This window comes from Ambystoma mexicanum, chromosome 1p (assembly GCF_040938575.1).
Source record: "Ambystoma mexicanum isolate Mex_15411 chromosome 1p, UKY_AmexF1_1, whole genome shotgun sequence".
NCBI lineage: Eukaryota > Metazoa > Chordata > Amphibia > Caudata > Ambystomatidae > Ambystoma > Ambystoma mexicanum.
The window spans coordinates 1,478,949,773-1,478,971,359 of NC_090921.1; the positions used below are offsets into that span (position 1 = coordinate 1,478,949,773).

General features: G+C 49.4%; 1 protein-coding gene across 2 annotated transcripts in view; it reads left to right on the forward strand.

The window, feature by feature from the left end:
• Positions 1-21,587, forward strand: part of IQGAP3 (IQ motif containing GTPase activating protein 3) — a 1,503,259-nt gene that overhangs the window by 1,267,914 nt on the left and 213,758 nt on the right. The window lies entirely within an intron of this gene.

The following is a 21,587-nucleotide window of genomic DNA, read 5'->3' on the forward strand; positions in this document are numbered from 1 at the left end:
GCCGGAGTTGCTCTCCCAAGTTCTGCAGAAACTGGGTGTGGCAACTCAGCCTCTTTGAGGGAAAGGGTGTTAGGTTAATAAGTTGGAACACAAGGGGTTCCGGTGTGTTAAGATCAAGGGATACAAGAGAACAAATATTCGGGATTAATGACATTGTTATGCTGCAAGAAACGTGGCTTGTTAACCCCATTGAAGTCGAGGGTTATTCAGTATATTGCTTATCTGCTTCTCAGAAAGCGATGGGTAGGCCGTCAGGGGAAGTACTATACAATCCGTACTTCCCATTTTAAATAATGGAATCGGTATTCAAGCTTATAAAATCAGTTTGAAATGAAGTGTGCCTGTACCCGATTTGGTTATCATACATATTTACTGGAACCCCACCTGTTTGGAACTTTTGGCCTTTCTGGCATCACTGAGCTCATTGCTAGATAAATTATGGTGACATTGATGTGATCCTAGCAGGAGACTTTAACACAGAATGCATACGGGAACTAGTGGGGAATGAATCTGGGACTCCTATGAAGAGCTCCAACAATGGACGTATTTGGATTAATTTATTGGGGGCTTGGGACAACTGGGGGAGGAGTCAGACGCCAATACAACCTGACATCGGGGAAACTCTTCCTCTACGTTGGATTACATTTTTGTGTCTGTGAGTCCTCTCTCCCGTCACTCCTCCTTGGTGATAAGCGGGGTGGCGAAAGTGATCAGGATGGGAAAAAACGAAACAGAAAACTAGGAAAAGTCCCAGACGCAGTTTGGAAGGAAAATTACCAGCTGGGAAGTTGTATTAAATTCATCTGGTCCATCCTCCTTCCTAGCGATTTGATCAGTGGAAAGAAGCAAACCTATATGCATTGCTTTGACGAGGAAACTAGAGAGAAGAAAAGGGAACTTAGATTTAAACTTGGAAGGCTGAAGAAAGGGAACTCCACAATAGATACATTTATATTGGAAGCCAAAAAAGTACGTCAAGAATGTAAGCGGTGGTCTGTAAACCGAAGGATGGCCCGCATACAACTTGACGGAGAGCAGATGTTGAGGCTGGTCAGTGAAAATAATTCAAGAAGCTTTTGGTCCGTTGTTGGCCAACTGGAACCCAATTATGCTGTCACTCTCTGCAACCTGGTTCCAGAATTAAAGTGGATTAAATATCTATCCAAAACTTTGAGAATTCTTGGGCAGAAATTTTGGTGGAGCGACAGAGGACCCCTTGGTACTTGTTACATGCTGCAGAAAAGTTGCAACATTGGAAAAGGACTAAGGGAAACAAAGTCTCCCAGTAGTGACTGTCTTAAGGGCATGTCACTTTCCCCATTAAAAAGTGAGTGAAAGCCCAGAGGAGTGCAGCAGAAGGCTGTGCTCCCCTGACAAAGTCAGACTTAGGTGTTTAAACAGCAGCAAAAAAGTTTGGGGGTGTACAACTGGAGGGAAAATTACATATAAAATGAAATCTTTCCTAACACCTACCTTCCAACCCGTACCGGTCTTGTTGCAAGGTTATGGGGGAATTGTACGATACCAACGCTACTTCTATGGAGGGCAGAAGATTTTCCTGGAAAAAGGAGTCTGGATACCAAGAAAAAATCAATCCTAGAGTAGCTTCAATGTACATACGAGAAATGTGTATAATCCCGCTGCTGGCGGTGTAAAAGTCTCCATATATCCACCAGCCCCTTGTCCCCCATAGCTGTTTTGAGAAGAACCGCTTTAGCTACCTCAGTGGGGGGTGTTGGGCCTGTCCTATCAACCATACCTTCGAGGTCCACATTCAAGTCTCCCCCCGCCCCCCGCCCTCATCACCAGTTCACCCCTTTGAAATTGCGCAATGCGAGGGAATGGGTGTCATGACCTACAGAACGTGCCCCTTTTGGACTTCCTGGTCCTTGTCTCAACGGGGCTTGCACTCCCTGGTACTCCCAACATGGCCGTCCTGCGTGAAACACCTTCCTCGCTCTACACCTTGGACGTAGTGTGTTCTAGTAATAGGCCACACCCCCATCGCGGCTCCGCGCGTCTCAATGCTATTGCGAAGTAGCGACCAGACGTGTGCTCCATAGCTTGCGGTATTGTTATCCTTGGTTCTATCCCAACCAACCCATTCCTAGACCCTTTCCCTTCTTTCTTGCTTCCTGGACTCGTGTGCTGAGTAGCGCACTCTCTTAATTTCCCGGATTCCTAGATCGTTGCATCCCGGAACTTTGAACGCACGCTGGAGTCGGAAGAGACTCGTGCAGCCTTATTCAAGACCTGATCCGTCCTCAAGAAGGCATCGACCAAGAAATCCAGTAAAGATCGGACTCAGGTGAGAAGGGGGGAACTCCTTGACAATAGGTGAGTGTAGAACTGCTCTTGGTGTTGGTAAGGACCGTTAAACAAAACCAAGGTGAGATCCCTACCAGCCAATCTTATTGTCAGCCTAATGTATCTACCCAGAGGGTCCCTTGGTACCTTACCCCGTTCAAAGTGGAGGGAGTCAGCTCTAAGGATGGGAACCCCCGCCCCCCCCCTGTTTTCTGGGTGGAGGACGCACAATGTTGGTGGGGGAACCCCTGGGATCTGAGCCGCGGCCAGTCTAGCTGTAGGAGATGGGTCTCCTGAATTTGGACTATATCTGCTTTCCGATCTGCTAGCTTAGTCAACCCGCTCTTTCTTTTCCTCAGCGAATTCAGCCCCAGAACATTAAGGGACACAATCTTCACATCGGCCATTCCCACTACCCCAATAACTAGCTCCCATGGCAGATGCACTACCTTCATTGCCCCCGTCTCCCATGTTGTGAAGCATTTCCCCGATTATCTCCTTTGTCCCTATTTGCAGTGGACCCCATTATGTTACCCAGCCTGTTCACTGTGTAGTCTTATGTTGAGCTGCACCATAACAAAACCGTAAAAGAAACCAAAAAAAAAAATCCTCAAACCCTTAACAACCCCGTGTGGGTAAACATCAGGCCTATTGCCTCAGATAGAGGGCATGTTCTCCTAATGCTCTTATAATCGCATAAGTACACTTTACAATTGGCTATAAACAGCCTGTATACTTCATCCACCTCTTTCCTCCCTGCTCCTGAGCGCCACTTTGTATTCCCAGTGAGCTAGAAACGCTTGCGTGGCCGGGATGCAGCCTCAAGTCAGGGCCTCCAGGTTTGAGCTCCTCTCCCATCTGTCCATCAAAGGCCTCTGGCGTTCTTTGCTCCCATTTGTTCTCGATTGGGGTTGGCACCATGTGGACTGTCATCTGGCAAGTGCAACTCCACTTCGGCTATTTTAAGGGTCTCCACCGTCGCTCAGGTTGGGGAGGGGAAGTAAATTGATGTTTAATACCATCCAGCTGAAACCTAAGGGGTACCCCTGTCTATAGCGAACCCCTTTATCTCCTAGCCAGTTAGTCAGAAGCCTCATGAGCCTGCAACTTTGGATTGTTCCCTTAGAAAGATCCTGAAACAGCTGGAGGGATGCCCCTTTGTACTCCAGACAATGTTGTTCACTGGTTTTCTGAAAGATCAGCTCTTAGGAAAAATGGACTCTCGTCAAGACTTCCGGGAGAAGATTTTGCAGTGTTTGGAAGTTGGAATTCACACTGTGTGCGCGATCCAGCATAAGGTCAGCTTCCGTGTCTTCCAATATCTCTTGGAACACCCCCCTGATGTAGTCCCCAATTCCTGATCCCGAACCTCTCTCGGCACTCCTCTGACCCGTATGTTTCTTCGGGAACAATTTTCTGCATCCTCTTGTTTTTCCTCTGCGGTTTGCCTCTACACCTCCAATGCCGCCACTCTGTTCCACCTGATCCTGTGCGTTCGCTCGATCGCAAAAGGCCGCCTCCAGCTCACCCAATTTAGTTTCGTTCTGTAGCACGTTGCTAGACAAGACTTGGATAGAGCTTTTCAATTCCTGCATTGTTGACGCCATTTCCTTCTGTATAGACTGGAACAGATGGAAAATATCTGCTCTCATGGCGGGCTGTGCTGCATCTTCCCCTACAGGGGGTGGCTCGAGTGTCAATTTAGTCTGCTGGAGCATCTCCTTAATGGACGTGACCGGTTTATCCTTAGCCTTTCCCGATTTCATCCTATTCATGAGCGAGGGTAGAGGGGTTGCAAAGGGGGCCTTGGTAGACTCACAGGTGCAGAAAACCTTTCTTGGCTACTTCAGAGTTGATCAGACCCTAGTTCGCTCCTAAATGCCAAGCGCCCCAGTGTTTTCTCTCTCTGTGGCTTCCACTGCAGTCCTGCCCTATGAGGGTCCAAACCTCGCACCTGTTTACGAGATGAGGTAGTCTCCCATCGGTAAGGCCCCCGATGGACCACCATGCGAGGAACACTGCTCAATGTTGGAGTATGCTTTGATCCTGGGCCCCCTCCCCTGCGGCAAGGCTATACCACATCCAGCTGCACCTTCACCAGTGAGACCACTGTAAACGGTAGGTTAACTCACTTTAAACCTCTCCTGCAACAACCTGCCAGTTCTCCTCAGGTTGCTGTACACGCCGCGTGGACAGCCCTCAGATTTGTTTGCTTTTAGCTCTTCTCCACCACTGTTGGTCTGGGGCCTCCTGGTTCCCCCTCATTTATTTGATTATCCCAGCTTCACTCTCTTCCCCTGCTACCGCAGGGACAGCTCCGGCGTTACAACAACGATGCAGTTCAATGAGCTGTGGTGGGTCACACCCCCTACTGCCACCTTTGGTGCTCTGGCGGGCGAGTCATGCAGCCCAATGACCGCCACAACTGCCCCCGGCCAGGGATCCACCCGGGACACACAGGCACTGCAGACTGCTGAGGGAGGGGGAATCTGCGGCTTCTGCAGTGAGCCTAGGCTCGTGACGGACACCGACCCGCTGTCCGGTCCCACTGTGTTATTTCCAACAGAGGAGAGGCCCTCTACCTTTGTCTGGGGGGCTCTGCCACTGGCACCATACCTCACAGGTCGCCGCAGAAGGCATCCGGCTCAGGGCCGTATCCGAATCGCAGTCGGAGCTGGTCAGGACGACTGCGTCGGCTCCTTTCCCGATCGTCTTGGCGCAGGTGCCATTTTGCTGCTTGACTTGGAGCTGCAGTTCAGGGGTGAGTCCAACCGCCCCACAGAGCCGTTCCACTGCAAGCTCCTTCAGGACTTCACCATTCCATTCCCCATATGTTCAGCCTCCCAGCTCTCGCTGTCTTGCTGTAGAACGCTGCACTGTAATGCCTGTTTTTGCTGATTTTGCTATTCCCGGCTGAGGAGGTAACGGGCTCATACCTTCATCAGCCTCCAGCCAGGCCGCGCCACTACAGAGGTGCATCTTATTCCAAAAATATAAATGTATTAATTATTTTCATTAAAACTTTTTTTTATTATTTTGAATAACATACGTGGTTTGCAACCATTAAACGAAACAAATACATCTATTACCATTATTCAGACAGACTCTCACACTCTAAAAAATCTGTATATTTTGCCTAGGGCTTAGTAGGATGCGACACTTCTGAACCATCATAATCGATCTGACGTATTTCATCACAGTCCAGACCAGACATAGTATTCACATATCCTTTTGAAGAACAAAGTGGAAGAAAACACTGATCAATCTAGCCGTAATCTTGTCCACACGTGTTTCAGCCCCTTAACCGGAACACGTTTTTCCCAAACATTCCAGGTCAGTTGATGCATGGGCCTTCTTCAGGTCGGAATTCTTATTTCATGTGTGAATTAATCGAATATCTCCCCACTCGTGCAACCTAGACACTCTAAAATACAAGTAACATGAGAGACACCTTAGGACTCTACTACTCCTCTGTTGGTAAACTGTTTACTCAGTTTCTCCTTGTAGTGCAAACTACTGACCTTATTTTTGATGATTGTGATACTAGGCAACTATACGAAACAACTTCTTTTGTTCGACTCCCGGTTATTAACTTTATACTTCCTAAAGGAAAGAAGCCGAAAATGTCTGATTGTGAGACTATTGTTCTCAAAATTCCTCGATGGTCATATCCTCGACAATTCCACATTAGGTTAATATTGGGAAAAAAAAGAAGAGAACTTACCTTCCAAAGAAGAAATCTCTACTCTTTACTTTAAAGTCTTTAACAGTGGCTGGTATTTTCCAGCCTCATTCAATTTTTCATTCACATTTTTTCTATTTTCTGCAATTAAATCTAAATTAGGCTATGTAATATCATGTTTCAGGATAATTTTTTTCACAAATTGCCTTTTGAATTGTATGAGATTTTCATAATAAGTCTTGTTAAATCATTTCCAGATGTATGCAACATAAATTGCAAAGCCTAACCTCGACTTCTACAACACAACCTTGCTTACTGAATCCCCTTGTTAGCACAACACATTGCGAAGATAGATACATTTGATTTTCATCTAATGATTTGTTTGCTGCGGTTTAATATACAATAAGCCTGAAATATGCTATATGTTATCATACATCAGCCATATTTTTTCGCTTATTGGAGTTCCTCACAGCTACGGGATTCCTTGTCCCCAAAGGGGGTCTCTCTTCTGGTGAGTTCCCACTTGCCTCAACCCCTATGCAGAGTCTTGCAGAGTGGGCTTTCCTCCCTAGCGTCATAGGGGGGAGCTCCTCCCCGGGGAGCAGCGACAAATAACTGCATTTTGTCACAGTTGCCATGGAGCTGCAGCATTGTTTGCCCCGCTACCTGTCCTTTCTGCCTCCCTGTTTCAGATGTGAGATGTGTGGGTTCAGCCAGGATTTCTTTTTCCCCCCATTATTAGTCGCTGAATCGGCCCAGATTTATGTACTGTGCTCCATGGGCTTGGGAACGGATGCAGAATGCCCGGAACTGTGTGGTGAAGGAATGAGGCAGACGTTGTCACTGCATTATTGTGGTGGAGGGACTTGGAACATTAGGAATAGTTTCATGTCTCTGTAGGGTCTGGGTTCCGAGGTCCCCAGGCACTCTGTTTCAGTTCAACACAGAGTTGGAGAGGTGCTATTCATGCTTTCTTTTCGGAAGGCTGCCCTTACGTTGTGGCAACACTGCAGTTGCTCTAGATCTTTGCCAGTATCTACATTCAATTGCTCAATATTTGCTCAATTGGTATCCCTTATGCTGACCATCTGCAGAACACTTGGAGATGAATTAACCTGATTATTTGTGAAACACATGCCCTTAGCCAGCTCTGTCACACACCCACCTTAAAAGAAAATGCTGACTAGTTCTTGAGACAAAGCTGCTGGTACGCGCTTGGGACCAGGTCAGGCTGGGTACAACCATTTCTGCTATCATAACTCTTCTCTCTGGGATCTGGTCTGGCTACAATCACGTTGCTTGGCTTAGTCTGGGCACAGCTGGTTCTTGCAGCATAAAATCCCCCAAAATAATATCCGGATTTCCACCACTGCCACTAGGTGTGGCTCACACTTTGAAAGCTTTGATTCACATGTTTGCACAATCTGTCATAACCTCTGTGAATTCCATTGAAAGGAATTCTATTCTATGAGGTGGAAGGCCAAGACATGACTGGTCCCTTATTGGTAATGGCAGAGTTTTTAAATTATAATTTATTTTATAATGCGCTTAATACCGAAGAGGTTTCTAAGCGCGGACCCAGGATCCAAACCTGTGTTGCTCTGCGTCTTGCTTCCAAGACCAGCCCTTTGCTGCTTGGCTATTCTACCCGACTAGGGAATTGTAGGATGCCCAGAGGAATTCAGCTTGATTAATTACAATTTTTCCCATCCCCCATGTTTAGGCATGGAAATGGGCAGCAGTGCATCATGGAGTATAACTCTCTGCTTCTCTGGGTTTAATCAAATTGGGTGCATCAGGTTCTTGGAACATTTCTCGTCTTCCCTGGGTTTAGACTTGGCACAACTGCTTCTCATGCAACCATCCTCACCCCACTGTAGACAACCTGGGTAACGGTTGTTGGGAGGACTAAATCTGGAGGCCGCCTTTTGCACATGGCCAAGCAACTTGTTCCAACCACCCACCTTAAAGGTGTGGCTTGGGCCTTACCGTAAACCCTCATCCACTCTTGATTGACAAGCAGCTAGGCCCACACTCTTTTAACTATGACGGGCCATCATATATAATTTAATTCATTAACTATCTAGTAAGGTTTACAGGCTAGGGGAGTTTCTCGCCCCCTCGTTTCAAACTGGGAAACACACATGCAAGCACATGGGGGTGGTCCTATACACAAATAACTTGCAACTAACTGCACCCTGCATGACCTCATGGTTCTATATTGTGGCTAGAACAGTGTCTTTAAGTATCCTATTAATCAATCCACCACCCCGTTGCTTTGAGGATGGTAGGACTTGATGCAATGGAAACCCAATTTTTCCTTGAGAAATGTGGTTTAAGGGGATTGGTTCCTCCGACGTATTCCACATCTATGGCAGGTAATCGCCACAGCTGTCGTCGATACGCTGTCCTCGAGGGCCTCCGTTGAGCCGACGCACCGGATGTTATAAGTAGGACGCACAACGCCCGTAGCCTCAGTTCTGTTTTTTCTGCGAACGTGTTAGATTCGGAGATCTCGGCGTGCCTCGGTTCTTCTGTTTCTATCGGTTCTTCGAACTAGATGCTTGTGAAGATATCATGTCTTTGTCATCTTCTACCCCGCGGTCGGGCTTCAAGAAGTGTCGGGACTGTGGTTCCAAGATGTCGCTTACAGACCTGCACAACGTCTGCCTCTGGTGCCTCAGCGAGGACCATGCTACCGATGACTGTGATGATTGCCAGTCTTTGACGTCGAAGGCCATGCGGGAGCGGAAGAAGCTATCTGTAGGTAGGGTTTCCAAACCCCGAAAGTCGAAATCCGCTGGGCTTTCGACCGACGATTCGAGGGGCGACTATCTGCGTCAGTCCAGGGGGGTCTCAGTCCCAGAGTGCTTCCCACCGTTCCTCTGCCTCTTCTAGGCACTTGTGGAAGCACCCTCACAGGTCGCCGTCCTCGTCCGAGGACTCCGCCGGTCAGTGGGTAGCTTGTCCCAACAAGCATTCATCTCCGGCGGAATGGGACGCATTACGCAAGGAGATGATGGCGATTTTTGAATCGCAGGGCTCCGTTCCGTCCGCACCTTCGAAAGAAGCCGGCAAGGAACGCGCTAGGGCCGCTGCTCGCACACCTTCGGGCTCGGGCGGTCGGCACGATCATCGGGAGCTGTCGAGGTCCCGATCGGATAAGGTCGATCACTCTAGACATGCCCGTTCCAGGTCCCGGTCCTCGACGCCATCGAGACCGTTGGAGCTTGTGAGGTCTTCTTAGAAGACGTCGATGCCATCGGCGCCATGTCCGTCGAGGGACTCTCTCGAGGCTCCGCTTCTGTGGAAGTCATCAATGCCATCGGTGCCTAGGCCATCGAAGGACACGCTCGGGGCTCCGGCCTCGAGGCCTGTGTCGAAGCAGTCAGCGCCACGCTCGACGCCGATTGCGTCGAACGAGGTTCCTGACGAACTATTGTCTGGTCATAGCCAGATGGAAGACCTGCGTCAGTCTTTGCACGATGCCAGTGGTCTGGACACCTCTCCGGAGGTTGAGTTCGGTAGGCCTCAGCGTGGCACGCATGCCGAGTCTTCATACCGTCTCATGTCAAGGGTGACGGAGTACTTGGGGTGGTCTGTGCCACCAGCCGATTTTCTGTAGGATGACCTAACAGATATCTTGGACCAAGGTCCACCAACTGACCCGGTACTGCCATTTCATATGGCCTTGCAAAGAAGGGTTGCGGCGGCTTGGACTGCTCTGGAGAGTCTCCCGGTGCTGAATGAGTCGTTGCCGAAAAAATAACTTCCAGCCATTGGCTACCCCGGCTACTTGACTTTGCACCCCACTCCAGAGAGTTTGGTGGTGCAGGCGGCTACGGCCCCAGCAAAGCAGGCGTCGTACCCTACCATCCCTCCGGATAGGGACAACAAACGTTTTGACGGTTGGGCGAAGAAAGTATTTTCTTCAGGGGGTATGGCTTTGAAGGCAGCCAACTCTGTGTGTGCCTTAGCACGTTTCACTCACACTCTGTGGAATTGTGTATCTTTGGCGGCTGAACATATTCCCGAAGGGGAAGAACGGGATGGCTTTCTTGCCCTTGTTCAAGATGGCAAGGATGCCATGTGTGAATCGGGTCTGGACGTGGCAGACTGTGTCAGCCGGTCCATGGCGGCGAGCACCGTGATGCGCAGATTTGCATGGTTGCGGAAGTCGGGGTTTGCTCCTGATGTACAAGCCTGGCTTCTCAACATGCCCTTTGATGGTGACCATCTTTTTGGCAGCAAGGCTGACGAGAGCCTCCAAAGCTGCAATGGAGGGGAGGCTCCTTTCGATACTTCTCGTCCTTTGGTAGATCGAGAGGAGCTGCCAGTCAAAGGGGCCAACGTAGGAGTACCAGAGGTGGAAAAGAAGGTACTCGAGGTGCCAAAGCCACTCGGGCAGTTGCTTCTTTGCCCTCAGGCACTGCCGCAGCTGCTTCAGCTCAGTCATGAGGCCATGTCCCATGGTTCGCCAGGTTGGGGGAAGGCTGGCGCAGCATCTTGTAGAATGGCGTGCCATTACTTCAGATGTGTGGGTTCTGGAGATCCTAGCCGACGGCTACTGCCTTCCTTTCCGGCAGAGGCCTCACGACAATACACCAGGGAATCTCTCTTTGAAGAGTCCGGATCCGCTCCTTGCGCAGGAAATCAAATCCCTGCTGGAGAAAGGCGCCATAGAAGTGGTGCTTGTAGCGGAGAGGAACAAGGGTTGGTATTTCCCATATTTTTTGATCCCGAAAAAAGACGGGGAATTGAGACCCATCATGGACTTGCGTGGTTTGAACAAGCTCCTCAGGAAGGATAAGTTCAAGATCGTTACTCTTTCTCAAGTCCTCCAGGCCCTTCAACTTCAGGACTGGTTGGTGTCTCTCGACCTCAAGGACGCTTACCTTCATTTGCCGATTCATCCCAAGCGCATTAAGTACCCGAGGTTCACGGTTGGCGACTCGCACTTTCAGTTTCGGGTCCTGCCGTTCGGATTGACCTTCGCCCGAGGGTCTTCACCAAGCTAGCTCATGGTGGTGGTGGCAGCGTGTCTCAGGAAAGGGGGGATTCACGTCTGCCCGTACCTGGACGATTGGTTGATCAGGGCGCGCTCTCCCGAACAAGTCCTGGATCATCTGTCAGTCACCTGCCACTCCCTTCACAGGCTGGGCTTCTCCCTCAACTTAAAGTAGACCCACTTGACACCTACTATGCGGCTCCAGTACATCGGAGCAGTGCTCGACACATCCCTGGGGCTGTGTTTGCCTCCCCAGGTGAGGGCTTCTCACATTCTGCAGATGGTGAACAAGCTTCAACATGCCCAGAGTCTCCCGGCTTTCGAGGTCTTGATTTTACTCGGCCTCATGGCATCCTGCATTCTCCTGGTGCCAGAGGCCAGGCTGCGGATGAGCTCTCTGCAGTGGGCTCTCAAGATGCAGTGGTCACAGTCCTCCGGCAGGATGTCCGATCCCGTTCAGGTGCTGCCCTAGGTCGCCCAGGATCTTCTGTGGTGGGCCGTCGAAGGCAATCTGATGAAGGGGGCTCCATTTTCGCTACCCTGGCCGGAGGTGACGATCGTGACGGATGCATCCCTCACGGGATGGGGAGCTCATGCCGACGAGTTGACAGTCAGCGGTCGTTGGTCTCCGTTGGAGTCCAGACTCCATATCAATCTGTTGGAGCCGAGGGCCGTCAGGCTAGCCCTGAAGGCTTTTCTGCCGTCTGTGTGGGGGAAGAATGTCCTGATTCTGATGGACAATACAGTGGCCAAGCACTACCTCAACAAAAAGGGGGGGCAGGGTCTCTCCCTCTGTGCAGAGAGGCGATGCAGCTCTGGTTCTGGGCCATCCAGCAGGAAATTTCGCTCTTGGCAGTTCATCTGGCTGGAGACGTAAATGAGGCGGCGGACGCTCTGAGCAGGCAGAGCACGGTCTCCCACGAGTGGGAGCTGGCTCAGGAGATTCTCCTGGAGATCTTCGCCCTTTGGGGGACCCCACAGGTAGATCTCTTCGCCACCAGTGTCAACCGGAAGTGCGAAAGATTATGCTCCTGGGAATTTCCTCCAAGAGCGGCTTTAGGGGACGCATTCGTAGTGGAGTAGTCCTTCCCACTGCTGTACGCGTTTCCTCCAGTCCCCGTCATTCCGCAAGTGCTGCAGAGGTTACGGAGGTTCGGTTCCCGAATGATCCTCATTGCTCCGGCATGGGCCAGGGGAACGTGATACCCGGACCTTCTCGACATGTCCATCTGCCCTCCACGCCGTCTTCCCTACCGAGACGATCTGCTCTCACGGGAGGGGGGTCAGGTTCTCCATCCAGAGGTCAAGTCTCTCAACCTTCATGCTTGGCTTCTGAAAGGTTGAGGTATAAGGATTTGGACCTCCTTGAAGAAGTGATGGAGGTGTTGCTTTCGGCCAGAAGGCCCGCAACAAAGTCCCTGTACCGTTGCTGTTGCTGAAAGTTCTGCGACTGGTGCAGGGTTAGGAATGTGGATCCTTTTTCATGTGCCATTCCTGTGATTCTGTCTTTTTTTTCTTTCATTAGCCCACAAGGGCCTGCAAGTGGATACCATTAAAGGTTACCTGGTGGCGCTGTCCATATTTAAGCTCTCGTCTGAGGAGTGTTCTTATTTTAAGATTTCTTTGATTTCTCAGTTTCTGAAAGGGCTCACTAATGTGTTCCCACCGTCACCTTTCCAGGTGCCCGGTTGGGATTTGAACCTGGTTCTAAAATTCCTAATGGGAGCTCCGTTTGAGCCTTTACATTCTTGTCCTTTGAGACTGTTGATCTTTAAAACTGTATTTTTAGTTGCGGTTACTTCCGCTCGCAGTGTGAGTGAGTTGCAGGCACTATCCGCGAAGCCACCTTTCACGGTGTTCCATAAGGACAGGGTTGTCCTTGGGGTTCGTCCTTCTTTTCTTCGAAGGTTGTGTCGGAATTTCATTTGAGCCAGAAGGTCATTCTTCCGGCATTCTATCCTCCTCCGCATCCTGGTATGGAAGAGGAGAGGCTCCATAGGTTGGATCCTAGGAGAGCTTTAAGTTTCTACAACTCACGCATGTCCCGGGTCAGAGTGAACGATCAGCTCTTTGTAGGATACGCTGGAAGGTGTTTGGGACAAGCTGTTATAAGCAGACTTTGGCTAGATGGATTATCTTGACAATCTCTGAATGTTACCGTTTGGCGGGTAAGGACCCTCTGGTAGGCTTATAGGCCCATTCTATTAGGGTTGTGGCTGCCTCTACTGCTCTGCAGAGGGGTGTTCCCATTCGTAACATTTGTGAAGCAGCCATATGGGCCTGTCCATACTTTTGTCAAAGACTACTCCCTGGATTCTATCCATGGGCAAGATTTGGCCTTTGGTAAGGCAGTCCTCTATTCTGCAATTTGATTGGGCATTCTAATATTCTAAATTCTTTTCCCACCTCCATACGTTGCTACCGCTTTGGGAGTCTGTCATAGAAGTGGAATACGTTGGAGGAACCAATCCCCTCGAAGAACAAGTTACTTTCTTACCTGGTAACGTTCTTTCTGTGGGATGTTCCGACAACGTATTCCACATCTATGACAGGCCAGATGGCCTATCAAATGAGGAGCTGAAGAAAAACAAGGGGGAATGGGGAAAGCTCCTGGTAGTAATGTTTGCCCAGATCAAGTTAAATGTTAAAGGTATGTGTACCGTGCACCGTCACCAACGGAATTGGTCCCCAGGCGCTCTGGCGGATCTGTAAATAAGGTGGGATGGGTTAGTAACATGAAGAGGGAGTAGGACAGTGAGAGGAGTGGTGTTCTGTTGGCAGCTTCAGCTCGGTATACACCAGATACTGAGCTGTGGTGCGGGTCAGTGTCAGACCGCGTGTGCTGTTGCTCCGGCTTATGTGTTGTTGCAGTGTTGTTGCAGTGTTGTGAAGTGTGTGTGGCTTGTTGTGTGAGTTTTTGAGTGAGATAAGTATGCACAGTTTGAGCTTATATTGGTTAGTGGGTTACCTGACCTTTAGCATGCTAACATTCACAGTATTGTCCATGTGTGGCACCTGTTGACCCACACAATTCTATCAGAATGTGGTGCAGGCCAATGTTAAGGATTCCATCTAGGTGTGAGCATGCCAACATTCACAGTCCCATCCGGATGCGGCGCAGGCCAATATCCACAATTCGAAGTGTCGCATATGCCAACATTCAAGTTTCACCCAGGTGCGGGCATGCCAACATTCGTAAAAAGGAAATACCATCAACTTGGAGAGAAGCTAATATTGTCCCAATTCTCAAAAAAGGGGAGCGGGCGGAAGCGAAGAATTACTGGCCTATTGCACTGCTAGATTCGGTGGCAAAGCTGTTTGCTACTCTCCTATTGAAGGACTCAAAGGCCTAGGCGGATAAGAGTGGAATCCTTGACCCGAGACAAAAAGGGGTTGTAAAGGAGGGTAGGGACATCACTTAACCTCTTTATTATTAACATTCGTAAAGAGAGGGCATTATAATCTAAAGCTTGTCTTGATCTTGCATTTATGGACCTGGAACAGGCTTTCGATGGGGTCATTACAGAAAAACTTTGTGCTAAGCTTAGAGCTTGGAAATGTTCCGTCGATCTGGTAGAGGTCATGGAGGCCTTATATACTAACACCTCTGTTCGGATAAGGCTCTCAGGAAACAGTCATCTGACAAAGAAGATTCCAACCCATCGAGATTTAAAACAAGGATGCGCTTTAGCTCGTTTCTATTTTGCCTCTATATTGCTGACTTGGCTTGGTCGCAAAAGTATGTGAACGCCTTCCCGCCCAAAATCCATCGTACTGCAGTACCATGGATACTGTTTGCGGACAATTTGTTTTTTCTTGATTTAACACCTATTGGGCTCCAGAGAAGAATTGACGCATGCATTACTTTTCTTAATGAAAATGGTATGAAGATAAATGTGACCAAGTCTAAAATATTGAATATGAAGTCAGCGCGAAATAAGAGTAGTGGGTTTACGTGGAGAGTGGGTGCAAGGTCATTGGAAATAGTTGATTCTATGGTTTATCTAGGGGTATTGTTAAACGGGAACGTGAATGAAAGGGGACAATACCTGTATTTAAGGTCCATGGTAATATCTCTAACCATCCATGGAATGGCCTTCCATCGAAGGTTTGGGAAGTTTTCGATGGTCCCGATCATTTTCTTCTATAAGCAGAAGGTTGCCCAGATTCTAACTTGTGGGGCGGAAGCTTGCTTGCACCTATCCTGGAAAATCTGGAGAGGCTGGAAGGTTTTTTTCGGGCGGCGAGAATTGAGGCTTCCAAATGCGCTGCCAATGAATACGATTAGACGAGAACTAAAATTGCAATCGTTGGAATCTATGGTTTTGTAGAAATCAATTGCCCTTTATAGAAAATGTGGCTATGAGTCATTGGGCACCACGTTTGCAATTTTTGATCTGCACAAAGAGGGGCAGGATAGATATTTAACCCAGTGTAGGACAAAGGTTGAAAGTATCCTGACTGAAAGGGGGATCCCTATGGGTGATCTAGCTGCTAACCCAATTAAAGTGAAAAAGAAGCTCCAACATATAGATTGGATAACCACGGTAGAGAAATGGGGCCAGAAAAAATTGAGACAGCCTCTAAACGAAAAGGCCTCAATTGTCTCGTAATGTACCTACAAAACTTCCCCTAACAGCTCTATCGAGACTTTCTCCTCAGATGCCAGCTAAATACTCTAAGCTCTAAAGAGGTATTATGGGCAAAGAAAATGCTGGGGATTATGAATGCTCAATGCAGATTCTGCAATGAGAAAGGAATTGTAGAAACGTTGCTCCACTTGGTAACAGCATGTAGCTCATTCCGAGAAGTGAGGGCCAAATTTCTATTTGGACATACGATTGCTTGTGAAACATTGGGTCCTTCAGAATGGTGGGAATGGGTTCTTTTAGGGGGAAAAAACAGCCTGGTGATGAAGATGGTTGAATTTGTATTTAACAAATCATAGGGAATAGAGGATGATGGACTAAGCAATGAAGTCAAGGGGAACATTTGGTAAAATGATGATTTCTATACCTCCCTTTGCTGTACATGTGTCATGTGTCCCTTCTTTGAGTTCTCCAGCTCCGAAATGTCTTTTTTTTTTTCTCTTTTAAGAAGCGGTGAACTGAACTGTGAAGTCACTTTTTAATTGATCTTTTTGTCCTTTCTCTGGGTGTTAAATGTACTACAGTGATTGTAAGGTGATTCCGAGGCGGCAAGATATTGATGAGTTAAATGTTAAAGGTTTGAAATCTGTTTCTTGTTGTAAACCAGCGAAACATTTTATTTAAAAAAAAAAAAAGAAATTGCAATGGTATAGTCTACAAGATGGCGACCCATTGTAACCGAGTTGCAGCACTCGACTGCGATGGAGAGCAGGCGCCTGCGTCACCCCTTGTTATCAGTACCAACTACAGGGCAAATGCGCGTAGCGCTGTATCTGATAGGAGTGCTCGATCAGAGGAGACACACACGCAAATCTATCGGTAAGCCAAATCAGACGGGGAAAGGAGCCCGGGCTCCGCTATACACCTCAAAATGGTGTACATTTTGACTAAAAGAACGACATGATTTTTTGGCTTTCAGTACGCCGTAACAGCTCAGTAGAGACTGGATTCCACAGGAGTGCACCCACATATTAAGGACTGATGCCGAGCTAGGAATCCGGCAAGTAAGTGGCCCCCTGCATTATAGACAGTTGAGAATGAGTAGGTATAAATAGGAAGTGTAGTAAAACCACCCAATTCTGTAACGCTCACCTGGCTCCCATGGAGGCGCTGGTCTGGTCTGGGTTGCTGTGGCCTCTTCAAGCGTGATGCGCAGAATTCGGACCACCGATTGAACAGGACCCCCAAATCTTGCTTGTCTGGCCCGTAGGAATATCCTTCTGCAGATGAGAAAGGGGATTAACTGCCTGCTGAATAGTGTGCTTGCTTCCCCCTTTCCCCCTTCGTTCTCCTCTGACTTCCTCCAAAACCCCCCGGTTTAAGCTCACCTTATGGTTTGGAAGGATGAACTCTCTGCTTCTGGTGCAGGGGCGCGCGTTCGTCCAGTTACTTCAACGGTTTTCAGAATGGCGCTGGCAAATCCATTTGACTTTTCTGAGCGATACACCGTAAGTATGAAGATGCAAAAGTTCAAGTGTGAGCCTCCTTTTATGTTGTTTCTCCTAACCTGTGATCTGTCCTTTATTTCTGGTGCAGAACCAAGGTGATGCGTTGAGGGGTTAAATTGCCGGTGGTAAAATCAGGTGAGTTAGTGATGAGGGCGACCCCTCTAAATGTCTTTATAATTCCCCAGTAATGTCTTTTGTCCTTTCCCCATAGGGGCCGGGGTGCGGTACCTGCCAAAGATGCGGCGCCGACCTGAGATGTGGAATGGTTCACCAAGAAAAGCCGGTAAGTAATATGGCTGAACATTCGGCTTTCCTCTTGTTTTCCCTTGCTCACCTTTTTGTCTCTTCTTCTCTCCCCTAGGTGCAGAGATGTGGCGACTGGTGCTGAGAGCTGCGATGGAGCCGGGCGGCGTCTCGGGAACAGGTGAGTGAAGCGCGGCGCTGCAGCGAGCAACGCAGTGCTTTTAAATGGAAGTCTTCCTTCAGGAATGCTGGCGTGAAGATTCCGGATGCAGGTAAGAAGGTTGAATAAGTTCTTGGTTTTCACCTTTCTCTTCTCTTCTTTCCTTACAGGTGTTCCAGGTTCGAGGCGGGCGTGGCTGGAGTCCAGGTGCAGGAGCTGACACGGTGAGCGTTCAGCTGCTGGGATGCAGAACAACGCGAAGCACGTGTGGCTGTCTGGGCGTGGCTTAAATAGCCTTGGAAGAAGTTCCAGGTGAGTATTCTTCCACAGCCCCACCCAAGTAACAAAATAGTTCCTTCAGAAAAATAGTCCCTCCTAAGCCTCATTTGGCTTGGTTCTTCATGCAGCATGGTCTGCATCAGGCGAGTGTGCAGGGTGGTCTGCTGCAGGTAAGTGCTCCAAACACTTCCCCTTATGAGCCTGGCGCCTATGGCGCCAGGACTGATGTCCAACATGAGCCTGGCGCCAATGGCGCCAGGACAGAGTCCAAAGAGCCCCTATAAAGGGCCGCTGGGCTTTTACCCAGGGGCGTGATGCCTGCTCCCGGGGGTGCTGGGCCTGGCCTGGTACTGCGGGGGTAGGCATCATGACAATTCTCCCTTTTGCAGAAAATCAAGGGAGAGGACTCAAGCTGCCCTAGATAGTGGAAGAATATCTCAACCATACCTGCAAGTAAGTGTGGAAACTAGGTAGAAGATTGTGAATTACGCCACACCTACACCTGAGACAGCTATCCCATAAGCTTTATTTTGAGTTCATCTAGATACATATATATAGAGATTAGAAGCTGTCTCGCCTACAAAGAGTACAATGAAGAAATAATGAGTACTAAGGCATACAATAGAATAGTTGTAAAATAGTACAGTTAAAATATATGTAATATCTAATTAACGTTTTATGTGATCATCCCACAGAGAGTCACGTGCACCAAGTAGCAAGAAGATGGGTGCCGGGCCATAATGCAGGACCAATTAATATTGTCTACATTGTCAAACTCTAATAATAAGCGGACAACAATATATTAACATTTAAGATCACATTAAGAGTACCCTGAACATGTATAGGACAAGAGGGTAACTAGGCTGCCCAGTCTTCTAGAGAAATTGGGTTGCAAGACTGTACAGCACCTAGAAGCATAGAACATCGACTACTAGCCCTATAGATGAAGTAAGAATAGTCCTAGATCATCCCAGACAATTCTGTTAGGTTTGTAGAAGGTCAAAAAATCCCCTGAAGAATTTCCTAAGATTAAGTCAGAATCTAAAGGAATGAAACATGTTGGGCATTATAACGGCTATTAGATCTTTAGATTAGCTGCAATACTTGCAAAAATAGAGGTTCACAGAGACGATGGTACTGAGCACAGTGACATTTCCAGCACAATGCACTTTAAATTTGTTTTTATTATGTCTTTTAAATGTAGAGATGTATATATTGTTGGTTTGTATATCTGCGGTGCTACCTTCTAGTGGATGTGAAGGGTGACAAATATTTTATTTAAAGGATATTAATAAAGTGTTTCAAAAAAATCTAAAATTGAGCAATTGATATGCAGCATTAAGTAGTAAGACTCTACCTATATAAGCAGTGCAGGAGGGTTTTCTTTATTTGAAAAGTGTGTCAAACCAGGGATAACCTACCTGCTGCTATACCAAATTAACCCTGGGATCGCCCCATAGTTGAACTACGCATTTCACTACAAACCTGTTTTGTTTGGCACACTGCTGCCACCCAGAGGCCAGCCATGCACAGTGAAACCTTTAGTTCTCCAGCATGGGGTCTGGCATGGATTCACATGCTCATGAATATTCCCCATCGTCAGGCTGGGAATCCTCGGTAAAGAAAAAATCAGTATCAGTTTCGTTTCTGATCAGTCTTTCGTAGTAGTAACCAATCACTGATCTCTGCGTCATACTGACCACAGCCAATGACTGCCCTCTACCTAAGCCCCGCCTCTGGCAGCCATCTTCAGATTTTTACCGCACGTTCAAATGTTGGGATCCTCGTGCTATTGCTCTCGAGCGTTAGTGCTTTTTTTCTCAGAAAAATTTCTCTTTTTTTCGGTCAAAAGAGCCTCAAGCTCCACCGTTTCTTCATCCGATAATCGGGGACCCGTGTCACATTCGTCTACGCCCCTCATGGGTGAAGATTTCTTCGAGCTACGCTTTTGGAGGACTCCAGAAGTTTCTCAGGCCCATCTCGGACATGGCCCAGGAGAAGGGAAGCTCGACGCCCGGAAAGCTGTTCAGGGTCTGCCCTGGATGCCAGCTTCAGAATGTCTTTAAGGAGGACCTACACTCCCTTTGCCTTTACTGCCTACATGAGGACAAGACGCACGTGGAGAAGGACTGTGCGTTTTGCGGCAATATGTCGGAGCGGACCATGAAGGACCGCCATCAACGTCTCGCCAACTGGCTGGAAGGAAAGAGCCCGTCAGGCGAGAAGAAGAAGTCCGAGTGGTCTTCTAAGACCTTTGACGGCGCCCCGGCGACGGGGGTCCAACAGAAGGCCAAGCACCGCGAGTCCGCTGGCACCGGGAGCGCCGAACGGTCGGGCTCTACGGGCGCCAGGCAGGGCGCATCCTCCCCGGCGCCATCAACCACGAGCCAACGCTCTGGCTCGGGTAAGAGGAAGGCCGAGCACCCGGCAAAGCTCCTGGAAAGACCCCGGTCGAGCTCGAAGGCCCCATCGGAGGGGGAGCGAGGCAATGACCCTCCCCCCAAGGAGAAGGCGGTGAGCGCACCTAAGGTGGTGAAAGCCTTAATCCACCCGGCCAAGGCCTCTATCGAGACAGTCGCGGCGGCCCTGGCTCAGCCTGTGGAGGCTACACCAGTGGTGGCGACCTCGGGGCCCAGAGTCTCCCTGCCACCGCGGAGGGAGTCCTCTTTCTTGCCCATCGACAGGACCCCCGTGAAACCTCCGACGGAGAAGAAAAAGGGGGGCAGCAGGCCGTCGTGGATTCGGCCTCAACCTCTGAGGAGGAGCTGATCGAAGTCTTAAGCCACGGCGTTGGCGTGGAAGAAGACCAGCCCGTCGGGAGGGACCCCGACATAGGAGACGACGAGAACGTCGAGGGTGCCGACGGGGCTCCTGACCGCCCGTCGGACTCCCCTCAACCAGTGCCGCAAGACAACTCGGTGGCCATTTTGTTGGCTATACAGTCCTTATGCTCGAAGATAAGGACGAGACTGCCGTTACCACCAACGGAGGAACCGCTCCCGACGGGGGACCCGGAGCCAGGCCCTTCTGGGAGCCCTCCCCCTAAGAGAAGGAGGATTCATCCTCCACCTCCTTTTCAGCCATCGCGCCCTGTTCAGCCCTCCTCCCCGTTCACGACACGTGGGGATGATACGGGGACTGACACGGCCGCAACGGTTACAGACGACGAGGTTTATGACGAGGATCTCCCGTCGTCACCTCCCACCCGGGCTTCCCCGCCCGACGAGATTGGATCGTTTAACTCCATGATCGCCAGGGCATCCGAGCTTTTCCAGCTCTGCCCGGAAGAGAAGAAGGAAGGTTTCCTTTATCAACGACGCGAGGCCAAGAGGAAGACGGTCCTCACTGTACCTCTACTAAACGATATTTGGGATGAGGGCCTCGCCCTCCTCAAGAACCCATCCACGATGCCGGCTAGAAGGGATCTGTACGAGAAGAAATACCGGGTCAAGGCTACTGACTTCCGTCAGGACGTGCAGACCAGAGTCTTGGACATGCCGTTCGACGGAAACAACCTGTTTGGGAAAACAGTGGACGATTCCCTTCAAGCCATCAAGGCGGACACGGAGACGGCCCGGGCTCTTGGGGTTCTCCAGCAACGGCAGCCGCCCTTTCGGAGCGGCAGAGGCAAACAGGGTGCCTCCAAAGGTTCCAGCGGCGGATTTTCCACCTACCGTCATGCAGCCCGTTCGTCGTCACAGGAAGCTTACAGGGGACGAGGCAAGTCAGGCGGACCCCGCCGTCGTCGCCAAGGAGGACAAGGCGGCAAAGCAGGACTGAACCGGCCGTGGGGTCGGGCCCCCACCGAAGC